This window comes from Scyliorhinus canicula, chromosome 13 (genome assembly GCF_902713615.1).
Source record: "Scyliorhinus canicula chromosome 13, sScyCan1.1, whole genome shotgun sequence".
NCBI classification, from domain to species: Eukaryota; Metazoa; Chordata; class Chondrichthyes; order Carcharhiniformes; family Scyliorhinidae; genus Scyliorhinus; species Scyliorhinus canicula.
The window spans coordinates 100,998,885-101,016,246 of NC_052158.1; the positions used below are offsets into that span (position 1 = coordinate 100,998,885).

The window sequence follows — 17,362 nt, forward strand, 5'->3', positions numbered from 1 at the left end:
GGTCTTGCTGCACGCAGGCATGGATTGCTTCAGTGCGAGGAGTTGCTAATGAAGCTGAACATAATGGAACTATCAATGAACTTCCCCACTACTGATATTATGATGGAGCAACAGTCATTATGAAGCAGCTGAAGATGGTTGACCCTCAGAATCTACTTCCGTAACAATGTCCCAGGCTGACGGGATTGGTCACCAACAACCACAACCATCTTCCCATGATGGTTGGTTTTTTTATGCACCCTCCCCTCTTCCACTGGTCTCATTGTTGGTGATTGTTCCTTCTGTTTCCTTGCAGATATGGAAGGAATTACTAGGTCAGGTGTCAAGCTCTACAATCCACCCAGACTGAAAGTGAAGACAAAAAATACAGCAAGAGAATGCTCATGATGCCACATGATGCTCATGATGGAAATTCAGCAATAGAGACTCGTGAATTGTTTCTCACAAATTAAAAAAGATTTGACCTGTCCTTCCAGAAGAGCGAACAGGCCACTCTATAATTGTTCTGTTACATAAGTACTATTGGTAACAAGAGAACTGTTATGTGACAGGTGTGGCATCTCTGCTCTTGTTCACAATAAATTACATCCTGCTGGAAGTGGTGAGCAAATTCTTTCACAGTGACAATTCTTTTTATATTAGTTCATGGGATGTGGTCATCACAGGCTCGGCCAGCATTTATTGCCCACCCCTCAAGTAGTAGGTAGTGAGCTGCCTTTTTGAACTAATGCAGTTCTTGTGGTGTAGGTACACCCACTGTGCTGTTTGGAAGGAGCTCCAGGATTTGGTCCAGGAATAGTGATATAGTTCCAAGTCAGTATGGCACAAGACTTGGAGGGGAACTTGTAACTCGGTGTTCCCATGTGTATGCTGCCCTTGACCTTCCAGGTGGCAAAGATCGTGGACTTGGAAGGTGCTGTCAAATGAGCCTTGGAGAGATGTCGGCATGCATCTAGATGGTACACATTGCTGGACCAGAGGAGGAAAGGAATGTTTAAGGTGGCGGAGGGGATGCTAATCAAGGAGGCTTTCTTCTAGCTGATATCACCTTCTTGCCTCTTGATGCACGCACAGGGAAAGCAGCTACCACCGTTGGCTGATTCTTCAATCTCGCATGGAATACATCAACTTGACTCTTCGGACCAAGATATTTGTTCCTGAGGCTCTTGTTCTCAGTAGAGAACACACTTGTACGACTGTGAAATACAGACAACTTGAGGTTATCAAGAACGGAAGCTCAAAATTCTTTTATCTTCGCAATTCGTGGCACATTCTGGGAACAACCGCAATTAGGACAGTCCTCTCAACAGCAAATATACCAAGTTTGTGAGCACAAGGCAACCTCACTGCCTCAGGCATATAATTTGCAGGATGTAAGATGGATGCATTTCCAAGTATTTTCTATATGGTGAGATAGCCAGAGCCATAAGACCAGTAGAACATTCAAAGCTCCGCTTCATGGTTGCTTGCAAGCATGACAGGAACACTTAAACATATAGGTTGAAACATTTTGATGGCACGGTAGCACAGTGCTTAGCACTGCTGCTTCACAGCACCAGGGGTCCCAGGTTCAATTCCCGGCTTGGGTCATTGTCAGTGCGGAGTCTACACACTCTCCCTGTGTCTGAGTGGGCTTCCTCCGGGTGCTCCGGTTTTCTCCCCCAAGTCCCTAAGGACGTGTTTGTTAGGTGGATTGGACATTCTGAATTCTCCCTCAGTGTACCCGAGCAGGTGCTGGAATGTGGTGACAAGGGGCTTTTCACAGTAACTTTGTTGCATTGTTAATGTAAGCCTACTTGTGACAGTAATAATAAAGATTTCCATATATTTTCACAGATGGGGACATGAGCTGAGGGGGAAATTACAACATCTCCAATTGGCTAATAAGCACCACCATTAAAATCGGTGCCTACAGCATTTAGGCAATAGGTGCCAACAGTCAACCCCACAATGACAACGGATAACCACTTTACATGGGGCTGTGACAGAACCAGCTTTGTACTGATATCAGCAAATGTTCACCATGTGAACCCCCACCCAAACAGATTTGCTGCATGGAACTTTGTTGACAATCTTCAAGCTTCGGGAATTCCATCCCTAAATGCCTTCAACCCCCTCTTTAAATCAAACCTCTGGCTAAGTTTCGGATCGCCACTTGTAATTTCTCATATTTGAATGCCCACTTTTTGATTATGCTTCAAGTGTCCTTTGGACGTCCTTCACAACAAAAGATAAACTAATACGCTCCACTATTATTATTTGTCCATTAACAATCAAACGCCAGGATATAAATTAAACAAATTATTTCAAATTGGGAGGCCTAGCAACGAGTCATCAGATGGAACACAAATGTAATCAACTTCCTTATAAATCAACCACTCAATTTTCCATGAAAGCTTCCCGAGCAGATGAGCCAGGACTCTAGAAACGATTCTACACTCCTCCAAATTTGCAGAGTAGATTGCTGCTCCAAATGGACTAAAACAAAAGCCTCAGGGATGCATCTGAAATTCTGGAAGTAAGGCGTTGGTGCGTTTTGTTTTCAAGGTCTCGTTAACCAATCGCCACCCGTGCTTTTAGGACGTCGTATTTTACTTGGTGCAAACTTTTAAAAACTCTCCAGGGGTCGGCAGTTATTGTGACTTTAAGTTTAAGGACATAAAAATGAAGGCTGCGAGCGCCTGACTGTGGATGAAAGGCCAGCGATGGGTTTACAGACTGGAATGGCCGGTCAGTGTTGAGCTGTCGCACACACCCAGGTTTGCACTGGCACATTCCGAGCAGCTCCATTTCAGACTCAGACCTTCCCCAAGTTGCGTCTCCATTGAAAACTCCCGGAAACCTCACACCCGCGCCGCTTCATACCCACCCGGGGCGGTGGCTGCCCCAAGGGCAGAGCGAATCCCGGCGCCCCTGGAGGTGCCGCAGCCTCGCATCCCGCGGCTGGCCTGGGCGAATCCCACCGAGTGCGGAGACGGGGCGGCGACAAGGAGCAGCCCTCCCCACCCACCCTGGGGAACCAGACAATAACTCACCCGCACGCATTCGGGCTTCAGAGCCGCCCAAGGCCTCGGCTCTCGGTCACCGCACTTCCCTTCCGACTCCTCTCACCTCCGCCACCGACCCAGGAGGAAGCTGGGCTTCGAGCAACAGCTCGGCCGGAAACCCCTGGGCCTGCAGCCAATCAGCACCGAGGATTCCTCGCGGCGCCTGCCGGGTGTTGTAGTTCCGCTCGGTCGCCGCGCCTGCGCCGCGGGAACGGGGCGGGGGAGGGAACTACAAGATCCAGTGCGCATGGCGGCCTCGACGTCATCGACATCCCACATGACGGACGTATGAAGCGACGAATGGAAAACCTGGGACTGTTCATGGGGGCGTGGCTACAATGTGAGGTTTTTTTCGTGTGTGGGGCAGACCCAGTAACAAACGGGTTCGCTGCAACCTGGAGGACAGGAGCGAGGAGGGCTGCAGGTATAACCGTTCAGTGTCTGCTTTAATCCAACCCAGTCAGATCTAAATGAAGTTCAACTATTGGAGATGTCAACAACAAAAATAAACACAGGCCTGCATTCCACTGTTCTTTGATGTGGGGAAAGGAAAATGTGACAAGTGAGATCTTGGCACCGTTCAGTAAGCGGAGGAGACAAGTGTGCGGGCTGCTTTGTACCTTGTTTGATTTCAGCAGTAGTCAATGAAAATCTATGACCGACCCAGGACTGGGGGCTGGAGGAAATGGTGCTCAGAAAGTTGTAAGTGCTGCTGAGCCGGAGCTCCCTGATTGTAAGGGTTGTAGCCTCTGCATTGTAGATTATTGATTGCCATCTATTGTCGGTACCGCTCGGCTCTCTGCCGGGGGTTGCTTTATATCAGCCCCGTATCTTCGTGTCTGACTCGCCCACCCCAGCTTGTTGACGTCTCAGTGCTTCTTGCTTAATTGCATTTACTCAGTTTGCTGTCTATGTTTTGTAAATGAATCCCCCCCCCCCCCCCCCCCCCAAATAAGCCCAGTCTGATCAAGCCAGTCAAGAGGTTTTGCGAGCGGGTGGACCATTATCTACCCGTCCACCGGCTTTTATTTTAACGGAACCCATTGTTAGAGATGGACGTTGGTGAAATGTTGCGCGATTTCACCGTTGTCTTTTCCTTTGAAATCTTGCAATATCTTGGTTATCAGATGGGAACACCCAAACGAAAACATGACCAGAAAATCCATCCACCTACCTCAATACACATTTAGCTGCAAATGTCCCCTCCTCTCTATTGTCCCCTACCGACATGTTATTGATTTTCTTCTGGTTGTGTGGCAAAATCAAATGCCTGGGGAATGTAATTACTTTGTGCCATTATTTGATTTCTTGCCATCTTATTTTTTCTCCCTGCAGGAGAATTTCCCACATAAGAGAGGGAGTGACATGGCTGATTTATAGTGTGGGGGACTGAATGCATTTACTGATGTTATACCCGTTTAAAATGTAATTTTTTGAATCCCTTCAAAGCACTATTTTGACAGAATTGTAGTTGTTTCAAATATCTGCAATGAAATGTTTTAGTCCATCATTTTTTTTTGATGTTCACTGTTTGATGGAGATCACGATTTCACCTCTTAACAATGCCACACAGTGCATTCATTCCTGTTGCTCATGCTGTTGTGCTTTGCTTTGCAGCATGAGTAATTTTGTTTTACTTGTTTTCTCCCATTTCACGGCTTAATCACTCAGCCTTTGGACTGATGTTTCTCCCCTCTCGCCAGGAAGGTTGAGGATTTGACATTTGAATATGTGTATCTGGCATACTGCAGCGTTGTGTCAACCAGGAAAAGGGTTACCATAAAATTCAGGGTGTTATTCGCATTGTAGAAGTGTCATCTGTGATTTTCATACCATTTGGTGAGTCAGGAACATCGTTTTCACCAGTCTCCTTATTACCTGCTGTCAAATGTATCATGGATAATGTGCCACGCTGTGAAGCAACTCTACCAATGAAACTCCCACTGTCAATATGTTCGCATAAATTAATGTTATTAATTTTAAACATTTAAAGACAAATGGTTAGACTTAACCCATAAGTACAGTTTCACACTGTTCTTTGGAGTTGACTGGGGTTTTGGGAAGAAGAACGATATCCTCAGTTTGACATTTTGATTGACAGAAAGCAGTAAGTTATTTAGGTGCAAATCTTGCAATGATATATGTCCACTTTACCTTGGGTTATCCACATGGGATCTGACAAATTGACTCAAGGTGGAGAGTCTAAATGGACAGGAAACTCATTATCCAAAGATCATTGTCTAGTGTAATGTATATCCATTTCATAAGTTGTTTACTCTTGTATTGAGTTTTCAGAAAGCAATTCAATCAAGATCGACTTTTCCTTATTTTCATTCATTTTAAATAATTAAATCAGATTAGATGTATTAAATTACTATTTCTGTGCTATGAACACCAGTGTTATTTCGCTGGGTACTTAAGATTTTGGTCTACGGTTTTTAGTGCCGTGAGTTTTTGTATTGTTTATTAATTAATAATTCCAGAAGTATCAAAGTCACGACAAAGGATGTAGAACCTAATGTTAGAATCTACTGTTTTAGTAACCCTGTGCTTAAATTTCAAAATTGGATTGAAGAAGGAAAGGAAAACTGAGTAGTGAATTCACAGCTACAGAATTTTGAACTACTAAGAAAGAATAACTTGGTGCAGTTCAGTATGTTATGAGTTCAACCCCAAAAGGAAGAAGAGCCATCGAGTAGGGAGTCTTAATTTTGATGCACATAGGAGGGATAGCAGTTAAGATAGCATATTTAAAATGTTGCCTTTTTAAAAATTTGAGTCAAAATGAGCACTGCAGTATATGTATTCCATAAAACTATTGCTTGTTTATTACTACAATAACAATTTTGCAAAGATATAGTAAATTTTAAAGTAGACACTTAAGTTCAGGTGCTACACAGAAACATAATCAGGCAAAATGTTAACCCTGAGACAGAAGCGATGAGGCCAAAAGCTTAGTCAAAGATTTGAGGTTTAAACAGGAGAGTGTTGGTGAGGTGAAGAGGCTTCGGGAAGGAATAGAGTTTTACTTTTCACTGAAATCCAGTTGAATCATTCTAAGATTAGATAATGAACCGTTCAGAAGGACTAAGCAGCCTTCTCAATGACCATGCACCTGCTGAGTATGATAATAGGAGAACAGGGGCAAGAGATTCTAATCGATGCACCAATGCAAAAGACAGAACGCTCATTGGTGCTGCCATGTTTGTCCTTTTAGATCAATCCTAATGTTCCGGTATAAACAAATTAATACCACAGGAAATCAATTTCTGCCTGTAAGATAGCCATAGAATTTCAGCATATCTACATGAATGTTTTTTTAAAATTTATTTACAGGATGTGGGTATCGCTGGTTAGGTCAGCATTTATTGCCCATCCCTTGTTGCCCTTCAGAAGGTGGTGGTGAGTTGCCGTCCTGAACCGTTGCAGTCCCTGAAGTGTAGACACACCCAATGTGCTGTTAGGGAGGGAGTTTCAGGATTTTGACCCAGTGACGGTGAAGGAACAACGTTACGTTTCCAAGTCAGGGTGGTGAGTGACTTGGAGGGGAATCTCCGCGTCGTGGGACTCCCAGGTTCCTGCTGCTTTTGTCCTTCTATTGGTAGTGGTCATGGGATTGGAAGGTGCTGCCGAAGAAGCCTAATGTACTCCGGGCCATAAATCTGTAGGCTTATCTGTTAAATAAAATTGTGCTGCTGTTAATCAGTGGCACAGGTTACTCCACAGTAACCTTCTTGGTTTAGATCCTTTTGCATTTTCAACAGTTTTAGGTAATTGTAGAATTAATTGCAAGTGATATTGATTCAATTTCAGTTGCCATTGCTCTGCATGGGAGTGAATTCCACAGCAGTAATCAATCAAGTGGTTCAGATGGTGTAGAACATAAGAATGAACTTCAAGTGGCTTTGAAATTATTTTTTTCTCTGAATCCATTTTGTCATCTTTCAACACCCATCCTGTATTTGGGTGATTGTTGCCATCAATCTTTCATTGTTCCAGGCCTTGACTAACCGGTCAATTTGAATGTGATTCAAAGAATCTTCATATCTTTTTAAATTAAATTCTTAACTTATCTTGGGTCAGATTAGCAAATAAAATGTTTTAATCATCCACTTGTCCTTGACTTGTGTCTATAAACGTATCTTTTGAATCGCTTATTATTTTGATTAACCTGCCTCCATTTTTGACTTTGTATAATACAACATTGTTTTGCCGTATGCTGAAAATTTAAATAATGACTAGTTACAAGTTGTATGATTCTGTTCCATTGGTGCAGAATCACTAAATGTCTTTAGGGTATTCTTTTTTGTACTCGTTTGAAAAGATATGAAATGATCTTTTTAACAGACTGTATAATAGAACTGCAGTTTTCACAAATCCTTGTTTGCAACATCATAGGATGAGATCGGGGTTTGGATTTTGCTGCAGAAATATCTGTGAAGCCAGTAGCATTTTCCGCTGTTAAAACAACCTCTGGGAAACAAATATGGAAATCAAGAAATTGCCATCTGAGTTATCCTATTCTTCCAGAAGTTGTTCCATGCTGGTAGCTCATTGAAAGATTCAACGTGAAATTTCATTGACGCTCACATCCTGCAAAAGAATAGCAAAAATATTTTGACCCTCAATTTTACTGCGCTTGTAGTAGGCAATGGATTTGTCCGCAACACCTTTGGTGAAAACTTCCAAGTTTTGTCATTCGGTCAAGTGGGTGAACAGCTGCCAAATTTATTTTTGTTCAAGTAATAGTGAAATAGGAAATAGTGAGGAGATTTGTTTCTTTGTGGTGCTGGGACACTTGTTTGTTTCACTAAGCATGTTTTCAATTGTGGATGTATTAATTTTATCGAATCAACTGTGCGGAGTCTGCACGTCCTCCCCGTGTGTGCGTGGGTTTCCTCCGGGTGCTCCGGTTTCCTCCCACAGTCCAAAGATGTGCGGGTTAGGTGGATTGGCCATGCTAAATTGCCCGTAGTGTCCTAAAAAGTAAGGTTAAGGGGGGTTACGGGTATAGGGTGGATACGTGGGTTTGAGTAGGGTGATCATTGCTCGGCACAACATCGAGGGCCGAAGGGCCTGTTCTGTGCTGTACTGTTCTATGTTCTAATAGCATTGTTTGTGGAATGCATTTGAGGCGTGATTGGTGGGGTGGATGATATGGTGGATGATATGGTGGATAGGTTGGATAGGAACCTGTGAATAGCAGCTCAATGTCATAGCTCTAAATATACTGATTTTGGACAAAATCTCAAAACACCAGAAAGTGACTCTAATCTTTGGGATTAAATTGGGAGTGCTGTCCCACAGACTAGTCAAGCAACAGTCTGATAGTCATGCTCAGGGATTCGTACCTTACAGAGAACGTCCCAGACACCACCATTATCATCCCTGGATATGTCCTGCCCCAACGATAGGAGAGACCCACCAGAGGTGGTCATACAGAGGTATACAGTTGGGAGGGGGTTGCTTGGGGAGTTTTCAACATCAAATCTAGACCCCATGAAGTCTTGTGGGATTAGATAAAACATGAACAAGGAAACCTGTTGATTGCCACCTACTTCCCTCCTTAAACTGATGAATTAGTACTTCTCCAAGTTGAGCTACAAAAAGCACTGAGCTTGGCTATGGCACAGAATGTAGTCTGGATGGGAAACTTCAATGTGAGTCATTAGGAGTGGCTCAGTAGCACCACGACTCACTGAGCTGGCTGAGTCATAGCTGCTGAGGAAACCAGCAAGAGGAAAAAAATCTATTTGGCTTCATCCTCACCAATATTGGAAGGAGTGGCCACCTGTACAGTCTTCATGAAAATAAATTCCGTCTTCAAATTGAGGATACCCTCCACCGTATTATGTGGCACTACCATTGTTCTAAATGGGATAGAATTTGAACAGATGTAGCAACTCAAAACTGACATCCATGAGACCATCAGCAGCAGCAACAGCAGAGGTGTACTCCACAACAATCTTTAACCTCATGGCATGGCATATTCCCCCACTCTGCCATTACCACCAAACCAGGGATTAACCTTGGTTCAATGAAGAATGCAGGAGAGCAAGCCATGAGCAGCACTAGCATTCCTGAAAATTAGATATTAAACTGATGAAGCTACAAAACAGGATTACTTACATGCCGAACAGTGCAAGCAGCATGCGATGGACAGAGCTAAGCAATCCCACAAACAGGGTATTCTGCCAGGACCACTCTGTTCCTGACCTCATTGCAGCTTTAGTTTAAAGATGGACAACAGAGCTGAATTCGAGATGTGAAATGAGAGCGGCTACCCTTGACATCAAGGCCACATTTGTCAGAGCATGGCATGAGGAGGCTGTAGCAAAACTGAATCAATTGGAATCCGGGGGAAAACCCTCCACTGGAGTCATACATGACTGTTATGGGAGTGTCCCTTTTAAGAAAGGTTTTTGTCTTATCACACGGCTTCAGGCATGTCATTGCATGGGTGGAGCTGAGCTGTGACTCTGAGCTGTTTTTCATCTCGCTTTCACATTTGGCTGCTGAGGTAATCACCATTGATGTATTATACTATATATATATATATATATATATATGGGTTTTACGGTAAGGCCCCTGTACTACAGGTACGAGGGTAGATCCCTGCCTGCTGGCTCCGCCCAGTAGGCGGAGTATAAATGTGTGTGCTCTCCATACATCAGCTTTAGGAAGCCACACATCTCAGTGTAATAAAGCCTCGATTACTCTCTACTCTTGACTCGTCATAATTGATAGTGCATCAATTTATTACACAGATTTTTCAGAGATGGACCTCCGCATCAAGCCGGATCGCCTGCAGCTGCATCCTCAAGCAGACAACGCCAAAAAAGACTTTGAACATTGGCTAGCCTGTTTTGAATCATATATCGGGTCTGCGCCAGACCCAATCCTAGAAGCACAGAAGTTCCAGATTCTGTACACGCGGCTGAACTCCAACATTTTTCCCCTCGTCCAGGACGCGCCGAGCTACGCAGAAGCCATGGTGCTACTGAAGGAGAATTATGTTCAGCGGACCAATAAAATCTATGCCAGGCATCTTCTATCCACGTGGCACCAACTTCCTGGTGAGTCTGTGGAAGATTTCTGGCGTACCCTGCTCGCCCTAGTGAGAGACTGCGACTGCCAGGCCGTTTTGGCCACTGAACACTCGAACCTGCTGATGAGAGACGCGTTCGTTACAGGAATAGGGTCTGACTAGATCTGCCACCGCCTATTAGAAGGGGCCACGCTTCACCTCGTGGCGACCAAAAAACTAGCGCTCTCGCTTACGGTCGCCTCTCGCAACGTACAGGCTTATGTCGCCGCCCGCGCGGCCCACCCCTCCCCCCACCCCGCATCGTGGACCCCGCCGTCGGTCAACCCATCATGGACCCCATCAGCGACCGGCCCCAACCAACCCCATGCCTGTGCCGCGTGGCAGCCAACCAAACCCGGGGGACCCAAATGCTACTTCTGTGGACAGACAAAACACCCCCAGCAGCGTTGCCCGGTGAGAGCGCGCTCTGCAAGACCTGTGGCAAGAATGGACATTTCGATGCAGTGTGCCAGGCCCGCTCAATCACCGCTATTGTCCCTGCAACCCCCACGTGCGACCAGTGGGCGTCGCCATCTTCTCCTCCTCGGACCATGTGTGGCCCGTGGGCGCCGCCATCTTGCTCTACTCACAACACGTGCGGCCTGTGGATGCCGCCATCTTGCCTGCCTCAGAAACAATGGGTGCCGCCAGCTTGCCTGCCCCAGCACACATGCAACCCGAGGGCGCCGCCATCTTGCTTGCTCCAGGACACGTGTGGCCCGTGGGCGCCGCCATCTTATCTGCCTCAGGACCCCTGCCCGTTGGGTACCTTATCAGGCTGCTCAACGCCTGCTACCACCGACGACCAGCTGCGTCTCGCCTCGGTCACGATTGACCAATCTTGACCGCACAACCTCGCGACCGCTTCGACAAAGGTGAAGGTCGACGTGCACGAGATATCCTGCCTTCTGGACTCCGGGAGCACTAAGACCTTCATCCACCCCCATACGGTAAGGCGCTGCTCCCTCGCGATACACCCCGCTAACCAGAGAATCTCCCTGGCCTCCGGATCCTATTCCGTGGCGATCCGGGGGTACCTCATCGCCACTCTCACCGTCCAGGGCATAGAGTTCAGCAGCTTCCGCCTCTACGTCCTCCCCAACCTTGCTACTCGGCCTGGACTTCCAGTGTGGCCTCACGACCCTTAAGGTCGACCCGCCTTCCCTTTTTGCAAACCTAACCCCGGATTGCAAACCCGTCGCCACCAGAAGCAGGCGGTACAGCGTCCAGGACAGGACCTTCATCAGGTCTGATGTCCAGCGACTGCTGCGGGAAGGTATTATCAAAGCCAGCAACAGCCCCTGGAGAGCCCAAGTGGTAGTGGTGAAAACCGGGGAGAAAAACAGGATGGTCGTTGACTACAGTCAGACCATCAACCGGTACACGCAGATCGATGCGTACACCCTCCCACGCATACCTGATATGGTCAATCAGATTGCACAATACCGGGTCTTCTCGACAGTGGACCTGAAATCTGCCTACCACCAACTCCCCATCCGTAAGGCGGACCGCCCATACACTGCGTTTGAAGCAGACGGCCGCCTTTACCAATTCCTTTGGGTTCCCTTTGGCGTCACCAACGGGGTCTCGGTCTTCCAACGGGCAATGGACCGAATGGTTGACCGGTACGGACTGCGGGCCACTTTCCTGTACCTGGACAACATCACCATCTGCGGCCACGACCAGCAGGACCACGACACTAACCTTTCCAAATTTCTCCACACCGCCATTCTCCTCAACCACACTTGCAACAAGGATAAGTATGTGTTCAGCACGAACCTATTAGCCATCCTCGGCTATGTGGTTCAGAACGGAGTTCTAGAGCCTGACCCCGATCGCATACCCCCCCTCATGGAACTCCCCATTCCCCAAGGTCCTCAAACGATGCCTGGGGTTCTTTTCGTATTGCGCCCAGTGGGTCCCAAACTATGCAGACAAGGCTCGCCCACTCATTCAATCCACCGTTTTCCCACTGACGGCTGGAGCTCATCAGGCCTTCAACCGTATCAAGGCCGACATCGCCATGGCTGTGATGCACGCGGTCGACGAGACGCTCCCCTTCCAAGTCGAGAGCGATGCATCAGATGTCGCTCTGGCCGCCACCCTCAACCAGGCAGGCAGGCCCGTCGCATTCTTTTCCCGCACCCTCCATGCCTGCAAAATTCAGCACTCCTGCATCGAAAAGGAGGCCCAACCGATCGTTGAAGCTGTGCAAAATTGGAGGCATTACCTGGCCGGCAGGAGATTCACTCTCCTCACTGACCAACGGTCGGTTGCCTTCATGTTCAACAACACACAATGGGGCAAGATCAAAAATGATAAAATCTTGAGGTGGAGGATCGAACTGTCCACCTACAATTGCAAGATTTTGTATTGCCCCGGTAAGCTCAACGAGCCCCCCCCCCCCCCCCCCCCCCCCCCGATGCCCTATCCTGAGGTACTTGTGCCAACTCATAAGTGGACTGACTCCGGACCCTGCACGACAATCTCTGTCATCCAGGAGTCACCCGTTTTTACCACTTCATTAAGGCCCGCAATCTGCCCAAGTCCATCGAGGAAGTCAGGGCTATGACCAGAGACTGCCAGATCTGCACGGAGTGTAAACCGCACTTCTACTGGCAGACCGTGCGCACCTGGTGAAGGCCTCCCGCCCCTTTGAACGCCTCAGCATGGACTTCAAAGGACCCCTCCCGTCCATCGTCCGAAACACGTACTTCCTCAGTGTGGTCGACGAATATTCCCGATTCGCCTTTGCAGTCCCATGCCCTGATATGACAAGTGCCACCGTCATAAAAGCCCTCCACCATCTTCGCTCTGTTCGGTTTCCCCGCCTACGTTCACAGCGACCGGGGATCCTCATTTATGAGCGATGAGCTGCGTCAGTTCCTGCTCAACAGGGGCATTGCCTCGAGCAAGACGACCAGCTACAACCCCGGGGCAACGGGCAGATGGAGCGGGAGAATGGGATGTCTGGAGGGCCGTCCAGCTGGCCCTACGGTCCAGGGATCACCCGGCCTCCTGCTGACAGGAGAACCTTGCCGACGCACTTCACTCCATTCGGTCGCTCCTGTGCACCGCGACTAACGAAACTCCCCATGAACGTCTCTTTTCCTTCCCCAGGAGGTCCACGTCCCGGCTTTCGCTCCCAACTGGCTGGCAGCGCCAGGACCCGTTCTCCTCCGTAAACGCGTGCGACTCCACAAGGCTGACCCGTTGGTTGAGAGGGTACAGCTACTCCACGCTAACCCGCAGTACGCTTACATGGGGTACCCCAACAGCTGCCAAGACACAGTCTCCCTCAGGGACCTGGCACCAGCTGGTTTCCCCCCCCCCCCCCGCCTCGGCGCCACCCTCCCTTCCCCTGGCGCAGCCCCCGCTCCAGGACAATCCGTCCTCCCCTTGCTCCCACATGGGGATGAAGAGGATTTCGACACGCTCCCGGAGTCACTGAAGACCAAGCTGACGCTGGAGTCGCCACCAGCACTGCAGCGCTCTCGACGACAGATCAAGGCACCAGACCGTCTAAATTTGTAACATTCTCTGTGATTTTTTAAAAGCAATCTGTATGTATATAGTTTTCCACCACCGCAGCTGGACTCATTTTTAACAGGGGGTGAATGTGGTAGTCACCACTGATGTATTATACTGTATGGGTTTTACGGTAAGGCCCCTGTACTACAGGTACGGGGGTAGATCCCTGCCTGCTGGCTCCACCCAGTAGGCGGAGTATAAATGTGTGTGCTCTCCGTACAGCAGCCATTTCGTCAGCTGCTGTAGGAGGCCACACATCTCAGTGTAATAAAGCCTCGATTACATTCTACTCCCGTCTCATCGTAATTGATAGTGCATCAGCTGCTGTGGACTCAGACAGGAGAAAGACGTGTTTTTACCTGACTCTCGAGTTTCATTTTAAATATCTTCCAGTAAAAATCACCTTGATGGTGGCTTTTAAGATATAGTTTGATTTCCAGGAGGGTTTAAACCTGCTGGTGAGACAGGGTCAGAATCTCAGGGAAAGCCAGTCTTATTCAAGTGAGAATGCGGAGTGCTGGGCCACACCCTTGAAAAGGGGTTTTTGTTTTTTGGGATTTTGGTTTTAAATTGGAACAGGTAAGGGAGAATTTGTTAAGTGTTATACATAGATTGTACTGTAGCAGTAGAGCACCTTAATGTTTTTAATTGATAAAAATTCTTGCTGTGTGTTAAATAAATGTTAACTAAGTTCTTAGAATAACGTTTATTTTGATTAAAGTGTCTAGGAAGAGTGTTGAATAAACACCTGCAGGGTAGGCTCTTGTGCCCATCCTAGCCAAATTCAACAAAAAGTTATAGGTCAGGTGAACTCCATAATATACTTTGGAGTTTTTGAACCCTGGCCCATAACATGGCACAAAGAAAAATGTTTGTTGTTGGTGGTGGTTAATCTACTCAACTGTGACACATTCCTAGAGGAGCTCATCGGAGTAGTGTCCTGGGCACAACCATCTTCAGCTGCTTCATCAATGACCTTCCCTGCATTGTAAGGTCACAAGTGGGGATGTTCACAGATGATTGCCCAATATTCAGCACCGTTCACAAACCCTCAAATGCTGAAGCAGTCCGTGACCATTTGCAGTGTCCTTGGCCTCAAACATTCAGGCTTGGGGTGATAAATGGCAAGTAACGTTTCTGCCACACAAGTGGCAGACAATGACAACATGACATAATCCAGCCATCTCACTTGATATTCAGTGGCATTACCCCCACTGAATCCCCCACTGTCAACATCCTGGAGGTTACCATTGACCAAAAGCTGAACTGGCCCAGCCATATAAATTGGCTACAAGAGTAGGTCACAGGCTGAGAATTCTGCAGTGAGTAATTCACCTCCTGACTCCCAAAAGCCTGTCCACCATCTGTAATGCCCATGCCCATTTGCCTAGCTCCATTAACACTGAAGAAGCTCGACACATCTAGGACAAAGCAGCCTGCTTGATTGGCACCACATCCACCACCAATATTCACTCCCTCCACAACTTGCGCACAGTGGCAGCATTGTGTACCATCTACAAAAGGCACTGTAGCAACTTGCCAAGCCCTGTTTGATATCACCTTCCAAACCTGAAATCTATATAATCTGGAAGGGCAAGGGTCAACAGATGCACGGGAACATGACAAGTTGTAAGTTCCCCTCGACGCCACACACCACCCTGACTTGGAACTTGATGGAACCATCAATTCTACAGACACGTGCTTGTAGGATTAGAATAGAGGTTTTAATATACTTACAACAGAGCCAGCCTGTTAACCGTTGAACTTTCGGTGAACTGGCTGGCTAACTCTGTGGCACGGATCTTTATACAGCAGCTCCAGGGGGGAGGAGTTCTGGGGGGAGCCCAGTACAAACTCTCGAGTACTCCCAGAGCTACTCCCCTTGGTGGTCAGGTAGTGCAACTGCACTTACAATATTGGTACATATATATATATACTGGGAACAGAGTGACATTGGTAACTTATAATACCGTGTGAATCTCATTCACCACATTCACTCCCTGTGAAAAAATCAAGTCCGGCGGGGGTGGTGGCTCACAGAGTTAGTCTGTTCGGTGGACGGATTATTCGTTGCGATCTGCGGAGCACCGGGGTTGCAGCCTCTTGCGATGGCTGGGTGGGTGTTGAGAGCTGGGGTACGATGGCAGACTCCGGGGCGGGTCTCGTCCAAACTTCATACACCTCTGGCTCGACCGGAGACTGGGGGCGCTGGGGACGGGCTGGTGCTGGCGCGTGGAACCGGTGGGGCGAGCTTGCGGAATCAGGGTGCGAGGGGGCGGCAGCAGAGGGAACGGGGTAAGGGGTTCCTCAGTGGGGGTGGGGGGGGGGGGCTGGATCCAGCGGGTGCCAGGATCCAGCGGGTGCCAGGTCCCGAAGGGATACTGTGTCCTGGCGACTGTCCGGGAACTCCATGAATGCATACTGGGGGTTGGAATGGAGGAGGCGCACCTTTTCAACAAGGGGGTCAGTTTCCTGGTGTCCTCAGCCACGCCGGGCGTGAGACCCCCGTGGTAGTGCCCCTAGAAAAAATGAAGAGCCGCTCGTGAGGGGTTTGATTTGTCGCTGTACAGAGGAGGGATCTAATTGCGTGGAGCGCGTCTGGGAGGACTTCTTGCCATTGGGAGACTTGGAGTTTTCTAGACCGGAGGGTCAGTAGGACGGTCTTCCAGACCGTCGCGTTCTCCCTCTCCACCTGCCCGTTCCCCCTGGGGTTGTAGCTGGTAGTCCTGCTCGAGGCGATGCCCTTGTCGAGCAGGTACTGATGCAGCTCGTCGCTCATAAAGGACGAACCCCGGTCGCTGTGCACGTAGCTGGGGAAACCGAACAGGGTGAAGACACTATGCAGGGCCCTAATGACTGTGTGGGAGGTCATGTCGGGGCACGGAATGGCAAAAGGGAATCGGGAGAACTCATCTATGATGTTGAGGAAATAAATGTTCTTGTTAGTGGAGGGGAGTGGCCCTTTGAAATCGATCGCAAGGTGTTCAAAGGGCCTAGAAGCCTTGACCAGGTGGGCCCTGTCTGGTCTATAGAAGTGTGGTTTGCACTCTGCACAGATCGGGCAGTCTCTGGTAACCGCTTTTACCTCCTCGTTGGAGAAAGGCAGGTTTTGGGCTCTGATGTAGCGGGCGAGCCGGGTGACCCCTGGATGGCAGAGATCAACTTTGATGGCTTTCAGACAGCTGATCTGCGCACTGGCGCATGTCCCGCGGGATTGGCATCCGAGGGCTCGTTGAGCTTCCCCGGTCGATATTAATATCGTAACTATAGGTGGAGAGTTCGATCCTCCACCGAAGGATTTTATCATTTTTTATTTTGCCCCTTTGCGAGTTGTCAAACATAAAGGCAACCGATCGTTGGTCGGTGATGAGGGTGAACCTCCTACCTGCGAGGTAGGGCCTTCAGTGACGAACAGCCTCCACAATGGCTTGTGCTTCCTTCTCGACTGAGGAGTGTCGGAGTTCTGAAGCGGATAGGGTACGGGAGAAAAATGCAACGGGCCTCCCTGCCTGATTTAAAGTGGCTGCTCGAGCTACCTCTGAGGCGTTGCTCTCAACCTGAAAGGGAGTGGATTCATCCACGGCCCGCATGGCTGCTTTGGCGATGTCCTCCTTGATGCAGCTGAAGGCCTGGCGTGCCTCTGCTGACAGGGGAAATCGTGTGGCCTTAAAGAGTGGGCGGGCTTTGTCCGCATATT

General features: G+C 48.3%; 2 protein-coding genes across 4 annotated transcripts in view; one reads left to right on the forward strand and one right to left on the reverse strand.

Moving 5' to 3' along the window:
- pdcd10a (programmed cell death 10a) overlaps window positions 1-3,164 on the reverse strand; it is a 38,333-nt gene extending 35,169 nt beyond the window's left edge. The window contains exons 1-2 of one of the 2 annotated variants that reach the window (XM_038815236.1): window positions 3,036-3,136; window positions 1,049-1,196 (exon numbers count right to left, since the gene is read on the reverse strand). The gene's annotated coding sequence lies outside the window, so the exon portion shown is untranslated. Of the gene's footprint in view, window positions 1-1,048; window positions 1,197-3,035 lie in introns of both variants that reach the window. The other variant, XM_038815235.1, reaches the window with a different exon arrangement.
- A 189-nt stretch (window positions 3,165-3,353) lies between these two features.
- serpini1 (serpin peptidase inhibitor, clade I (neuroserpin), member 1) overlaps window positions 3,354-17,362 on the forward strand; it is a 63,049-nt gene continuing 49,040 nt past the window's right edge. Inside the window, exon 1 of one of the 2 annotated variants that reach the window (XM_038815233.1) lies at window positions 3,354-3,471. The gene's annotated coding sequence lies outside the window, so the exon portion shown is untranslated. Of the gene's footprint in view, window positions 3,472-3,550; window positions 3,750-17,362 lie in introns of those variants that run through there. The other variant, XM_038815234.1, reaches the window with a different exon arrangement.